Raw genomic sequence first — 7,733 nt, forward strand, 5'->3', positions numbered from 1 at the left:
AAGAAGGTCAAAAGGTGGAAAGAGGGCAAGAGAAAGTGAAAGAAGGTGAAAGAAGATTGAAGAAGGTCAAAGAAAGTCAAAGAAGGTCAAAGAATGCCGAAGAAGGTCGAAGAAGGTCGAAGAAGGTTGAAGAAGGTCGAAGAAGGTCAAAAGGCGAATATGTAGTCAGAGATGGTCAGAGAAGGCAAGGAGGCTGAAAGTCTGGGAAAAGAGTATCTGAGAAGTTCAGGAATGAAAGCAAGTTCAAGGCAGGTCAAACGCTGAGGGGAGGGTCAGAGGGGGTTAGAGAGGGTCTGAGAATGTCAGAGAGGGTCAAAACACAAAATGAATGTAAAGGAGGTCAGAGAAAGTGAAAGGAGGTCAAAAAGGTAAAGGCAGAAAGAAGTTAGGTTTAGAGACGGTGAAAGAAGGTCAAAAGGCAGAAAGAGGGTCAGAGAAGATGAGAAAAGGTGAAAGAAGGTGAAAGAAGTTCAAAGAAGGTCAAAGAAGGTTGAAGAAGGTCAAAGAACGTCAAAGAAGTTTGAAGGTCGAAGAAGGTCAAAGAAGATCTAAGAAGATCTAAGAAGATCTAAGAAGATCTAAGAAGATCTAAGATGGTTGAAGAATTTGCAATAGTCTTAGATTTCTCATCACAAAATGCACTTGAATACAGGCTTAATGGATATTTTTATTCTATAAAGTTGTGTGAAGTGAAATGTTACAAGACTGTTGGGACATTGGCATCTTGGGAGATTAGAATGCAGAAAGGAGAGTGGATATTGTATCTATAGTTTAGATTTTACTTATATGTTTGTTTGTAGTTATGTATATTTCGTTAGACTGGGATGCTTTCTTCTTTCACTCTTCAGGTCGTGAACAAGATTTTTGCATGATGTGCACAATGGAGACTCACATTAACCAGGCCCTGCATTGCACTGTTGATGCTATTGAGCCTATGCGTGTTATCAATAAACTCAGTTGTAAGTGGCTTCAGATGTGTTTCTTTTTTGCTATCTTGTAATATTCAAATAATTATTTGATGTGTATAAATGGTTTTAACACTATAAAGAAGTGAGATTTTAGAAATACGAGAATTATTTATTTTTTAAATGAGGTAAATTCTATCATCTTCTTATTTAGGAATAGGGCAACATTTCCATTTTGGCAGTCAAGAAGACGCACATGAGTTCTTGCGCTATACTGTTGATGCTATGCAGGAAGTGTGCTTGAATGGAAGCACCAAGTAAGTATAAACAAATTCACTTTGATACATTCACTGGCACCTTCTAGTCCTTTATTTACTATTAAAAATCATCTCTAGTGCCTTTAAGTCCTTTATTTACTATCAAAAATGAAAGTCTACATCATCCTTGGTTTTCATAAAACTCTTTGAAGAGTTAACTCTGCGCCTTAAATCTTCTGAGGTCTGATTATAATTTATTTCCAGATTGGACAGATCTTCTCAAGCTACCACCATCATTCATCAAATATCTGGAGGATTTCTAAGATCAAGAGGTACTTTTAAAAATATTCCTGGACGTAGAACTAATCTGTGTCTTTTGTCGGTAGTAAAGCAGTCTGTAGTTTGTTTAAAGTAGTATCTACCAACAACTTGAATTTGGACAGGTAGTCTCCTTCACATATTGTTAAGCATTTATATTTTGCTTCCAGTAAAGTGCTTGAATTGCAAAGCAGTTTCAGATATGTTATGAGGCATTTCTTTGGATATAAAGGTAAGTAAAGGATCACTTTGGATATAAAGGTAAGATGTTTCGTAAATATAATTCCTGATGTTTAAGTACAGGTGTAACTTTCTAAATTAAACTTGTTTAACTTAAAAAATCAAACCACATATAATGTTAAAATATAAGAGCTTGGTGGTGGTTAGGAAGTGGATTGGACTTTGTCCTTCTGTGGAACCTATGTAAATAGTCTCCACCTTTGCACTGGGTTTAAGCTGAAATAATTTTATATCTGCATAAATTATGCTACTGTCATACTTCTTTGTTGTTCTACCTCAATATACATCTAATTGTTAGACTGATGGATTTGTTCCCAGTATTGATGACAAAGCACACTATAGATGCTCTCTATATTACTGGAAAATTATTTGTTTCAAAGTAAAATGACTTCCAGGTGAGGTAAATGCTGAGAATGCTCTTTCTGCCTCCTTCTTCACAGTGCTCATAGTAGATGGCTTAAGTATGTATTGTTAAGATTCTCTTATAAACTACTAGCACTTCTCTGGAATTTTGAATTTACAGTGACTTTATGCTGTTCTTTCTAGCTACTCTAGGTGGTTTCATCTGTTATCAGAGCTCTAGAACTATTTGTAAAACCTGAAGAGCTGGATGGAGAGAATTGCTATAAATGTAGTGAGTAAGATTATTACTAATTATGTCTTAATACTAGATACTAGTTTTATATATTGCATGACTTAGAGCATAAGTTATCTTTTAACTTCATTTAGAAATAAGGAGATGCAGCTTCATTGTTGTTGTTGCTTCTTTTTGTTTAAACAACTGGTGTACTGAAATAATCCCGAACTTGAAAATGATACATCTGTTTTGGAGATCTAAGAAGAGTGGCTATGAGGTGATGTTGGACTTTTCTCGTAGCGTTGTCTGCACCATGGCTTGTCAAGCTCCCTAGGTGTGTAGTTGCACGCTGAAATATTCATATTGCCAGAAGTTAAAAGACATGCCCAGTAAGTAGTGGTGAGCTGAAGCAAGGATCTATGGAGAATGATTTGGAGTGGAAGGCAGCAGCAGGTTCCTGAAGGTCCTAGCGTTCACTGTGAAACAAAGTTAGATTGAGTCTCAGGGAATGTGAGCTGGCTCTATGGTAATTAATGTTAGCAGCCTGTGCTGGCTCACTAAACAGCGTCTTGCACAACTCTTGAACTGTGAAACCTGTTGATGTGGACTAATGTCTGAAATGAGCCTAATCCGTGCACAGGGAAAGCCTATTGAGTTCAGGCGCTCATGTAAGCGCCTGATATATGTAAGATGTTTCTCCGTATGTGAGAAACAATTGAACATTTGTATAAGATGGTTTGGCAAAACAAGTTGTTAGTCAAACATCCACTCAGAAAAGCTAAGAGTGCCCGGCTCAGTTCTGTAGGATTCATGCCTGACCCCGCTAAATTAAAAATGCAGTATCCACTTTTTGTTGTTGAAAACTAAAGAAATTAGTGTGTTGAATCAAGAGCATTCAATAGGTTATTAAAGCAATTTAATCCCAGGTTTGTCTTATCCTGTGGATCCTAGAAAGCAACAGGTAGTGTATTCAAGATTCTCATAACTTATGTCTGAGGAAGAGAAAGAACTGTAATAGCACCTCACATCTGAATTGTATGGTCCTTCATTAATGTGCTCTTTGAGGTGTGATCGGTTCAGTCACACGTAAAGCCAGAATTTTTTGTCTTTTTGTGAGTTTAAAAGGAAAGGCCTTGCACATGTCCAGTATTTTTTCCATTGCTGATAATTTTTATTACTTTTACATATAACTGATTTTTAATATATTTTTTATATTTTATAACTCTTAAAGAAATAAGTTTTTTGTAATTGACATTTTCTTTTATTTTCTACCACAAATTCTTCTAATAAGGAGGACTGCCTCCAAACTTTGGATCTACTTACAAGTTTTGTGGAATTTTATAAAACACTTGGATTTTTGTTTCTTTTGAGAGGGAAGTCTTTTTTGTTCATAGGCATTCCCTATGGGTTTGGAATTCTCTGGCTTGTATTTTGACATCAGAATTCAAAAACAGATACTTTCATTCTTTCTATTTATTAGTTCTCAGCAGTACTTTTCTTGGTGTAAACTGACCGGTTTCAGTTGTTCTCTGGGCTAGTGTTTAAATTTCACTGCTTACGTTGTAGTTCCTACCTTTGAGCGGGCAATATATCAACTTTAATTTTAACTATTTTACTTCAAAGGATGGCAGATGGTTTCAGTGTCTTTCCAGACATCCTCAGTACATGAAGACTTACTACTGTTAAATGTCTCCCTCCTGTAGAATGACTATGTGCTTCTGTTGTATTTTTGATGTTGATAGACAATCTATTTTGGAGTTTATTTGCAGTTTCTAGTCCTGGGGACCAAGGCTCTCTTGTTCCACTTCCAGTATTTGTATTTCCATTGAAAGCTGAAAGAAAGTATCCAGGATTTGAGTTCAAATAGCCACTTTTTTATACCAAGAAATGATAACTTGCCTTACAACCTGGTAATACACTAAGACGCTTTCATGAGAGATTCCTGTTCCCGCTATGCTCTGAGTTGCTGGGAAAACCTACCTTCTTCTCTGTATTAACAAACCTGACATGCATTTATGGGTGCATGGGTTTATGAAAAGAAAAAACAAACATATTATGCAAGTAATTATCATTCAAATAGCACAAGCATTCATGAGACATTAAAACGAGTTTGTTTTGGAGGTGAAAAACAAGACGCTTTCAAACACTTGTCTCTGCTTGTTTTTAAGGTGTAAAAAGATGGTTCCTGCATCCAAGAGATTTACCATACACCGTTCTTCCAATGGTCTCACAATATCACTGAAAAGATTTGCAGAATTCACAGGTGGAAAGATCAACAAGGTATATTTAGCACTGTAATGCAACTTTGTCATCATGTAATAGGACATCTCCCAAAGCTGAAAGTTGTTAATATTTTCAGGCAATAATTGTAGACTAATGACTGTGGCTTATTCTTTCTCTTAATATCAGTAAAGTTCCTGCTTGACAAGAAGCATATACTTTTCTCTGAGAAGGCTAATTCATCAGAAAACAGTTCTCTGCAACTCCTCGTATTAAATGTTGTTGATGGGAAGACTTATTTTTAGTGAATCAAAAAATATATAATTCCAGTCTGTGTTTTTTGCAAGTGTTTTTCTCTGGCTAGTCCACAAAGTACTCAGGGATAATTTTTCTATCTTCTTGGTCTCTCTTTAGGAGGTAAAATATCCTGAGTATTTGGATCTTCAAGCCTACATGTCTCAATCAATTGAAGAACCACTCCTCTATGCCTTATATGAGGTGGTGGTGCATCATGGTATCAACTGTCACTCAGGACACTATGTATACATAAAGGTAGAAGTCAACATCATTTCTAACAGGTTGTGTTGGCAGACCAATTAAACTGTTACTGGCAGTACTGTTTGTAGGGAATAAGATTTCCTGAAATATTCCAAAACTTGAAAATGGGATCTTGTACAAAATCTTAAGCTGTGATTGACTCTCTGCTAAGCAGAAGCCAAGCACATACCTACTGAGAAGCAGGTGATAAGTGATAACATTTTGTAAAGAGACTGCTGAAAAATCTGAACAGTGCTGCTGCAGAACTCTGAATGGGGGGATAACAACTGTCTTAACTGATCTGGAATCTTGAGTTTACTTTTCAGTGGACAGGAGGAGTGTCTTTCAAGGCAAACAGAGAGAGAAATAACACCCGATACTCATGTCAACATAAATTTATACTCAGAGTGTAGGTGTAGGAACAGCATCAATATGTATACAGAACGTTGGGAGAGGAAAATATATTGGTATTTATAGTTTTTCTACTTCCTTCTCAGAGGGACGTTATCTCCAAATTAGAAATTGATGTATTTTGAATAAGTGGTGGTGGATCTGATTTATTCTTAGTGGTGTTAATATTTGCTCTTGAATAGTACTTAATATCTGGTAACGCATCAATCAGTTGTCAAAACTAAACTTAAAAATGTGTAAGGCTTATCTCATTGGTCAATATAAAGTTTAAGGTCTTTTTTTTTTTTTTTTTTTTTTTTTTTACCCAGTATTTTTTTTTCTGTTTTCCTTCTCACTGCAGTCTTGATTTTGTTTCTTGTCCCTTAAGTATGTTTTCAATGTGTTGTTGAAACATTTTCCCTTTCAATCCGAAAAAAGCTGTCAGTGGTGTGGGCAAGTTGAAGACTGAAGCTTATCTGAAAATCACTGAGCCTAAGAGCTGTTACCTTATTCTTCCAATAGGACAAGGATGTCTTAATTTCTCAGTTAAATGCATTTTTCAAGTTTGTGAATTGTTTCCTCAGGAATGGAAAGTGTGTACAGAATAGATTTTAAATTAATTTTAAATTTAAAAGTTAAAGGGAAAAAGTTCTAATTACAACCTCTTCACACAATTTTCCAGTTGTGGGACTAGGCGTTTTCTTATTTAATGTGCTTTGTTTAACCTGTCTTAAGTTTAACGGATAGCAATCAAGGTGTACTAAAAATCTGAAAACAGTTTATGCTTTGTTCTCTCAGACATTTCGGTATATCAAACTAGCTTATGTTTTAAACTCTCTATTAGGTTAGTGGTTTCCTTAAACGTAACAATTCCCTGTGTGCTACAGTAAGACAGTAACAAAAAAATTAGGTATAGAAGTTCACAGAATCACAGAATCACAGAATAGTCTAGGTTGGAAGAGACCTCCAAGATCACCGAGTCCAACCTCTGACCTAACACTAACAAGTCCTCCACTAAACCATATCCCTAAGATCTACTTCTAAATGTCTTTTAAATACTTTCAGGGATGGTGACTCAACCACTTCCTTGGGCAGCCTATTCCAGTGACTAACAACCCGTTCAGTAAAGAAGTTCTTCCTAATATCCAACCTAAACCTACCCTGGCACAACTTTAACACATTCCCCCTCGTCCTGTCACCAGGCACGTAGGAGAATAGACCAACCCCCACCTCGCTACAGCCTCCTTTCAGGTACCCGTAGAGTGCAATAAGGTCACCCCTGAGCCTCCTCTTCTCCAGGCTAGTCCCAGCTCCCTCAGCCGCTCCTCGTAAGACTTGTTCTCCAGACCCCTCACCAGCTTCGTAGCCCTTCTCTGGACTTGCTCAAGCACCTCCATGTCCTTCTTGTAGCGAGGGGCCCAAAACTGAACACAGTACTTGAGGTGTGGTCTCACCAGAGCCGAGTACAGGGGGACAATCACTTCCCTGGACCTGCTGGCCACGCTGTTTCTTATACAAGCCAGGATGCTGCTGGCCTTCTTGGCCACCTGAGCACGCTGCTGGCTCATATTCAGCCGACTGTCAACCACTACTCCCAGGTCCTTCTCTGCCAGGCAGCTTTCTAACTAATCTTCTAGCCTGTAGCTCTGTTTGGGGTTGTTGTGCCCCAGGTGCAGGACCCGGCACTTGGCCTTGTTGAACTTCATACTGTTGGCCTTGGCCCATCGGTCCAACCTACCCAGATCCTCCTGGAGAGTTCATCATGTCATTATCCAGCTTCTGCCTCTGGACACACAATTACACTTACTTAAAGCAGTATCATCTTGAAACCTAATCAGCATTTAAAAAAGTACTTAGTATCAATTATTGGCTTTGGCCTGGAGGGCTGAAGTTTGTTTTGTTTTGTTTTACATTAAGCATTTCCTTTTCTAGCTTACAATCCTCTGTTGTTTTGCATGAGGAAAACGTGCAACTTTACAAAGTAGAATGGAAAGACATGCTTTTTAGTCTAAGTTTTCAGTTTTTCGTAGGAGTTTTAAATGTGCTAGGTGCAAAATACCATAAGTACTGCTGCCAAAGTAATATTCGAGTAAGTATTTCTTGGAGAAGCAGAAGAAGCCCAAGGAGAAATAAATTTACAAACATGCTCTTCATGCTCTCATTTCCCAAGATGTCTCTGAGATCTATCCCATCCTCTGTGGATTTTGAGGTATGATGTAGACTGAGGAGCCCTGCTATTGTTCTGCTTTTTCTTTCTTTTTTTTTTTTTTTTTTTTTTTTTTTTTTTTT

The 7,733-nt window shown here is 37.4% G+C and overlaps 1 pseudogene; it reads left to right on the forward strand.

Annotated features, from left to right (window-relative positions):
- Positions 1-644: 644 nt before the first annotated feature.
- The window catches only part of LOC118178729, a 13,515-nt pseudogene continuing 6,426 nt past the window's right edge, over positions 645-7,733 (forward strand).

The sequence above is a fragment of the Oxyura jamaicensis genome, chromosome 27, assembly GCF_011077185.1.
Source record: "Oxyura jamaicensis isolate SHBP4307 breed ruddy duck chromosome 27, BPBGC_Ojam_1.0, whole genome shotgun sequence".
NCBI classification, from domain to species: Eukaryota; Metazoa; Chordata; class Aves; order Anseriformes; family Anatidae; genus Oxyura; species Oxyura jamaicensis.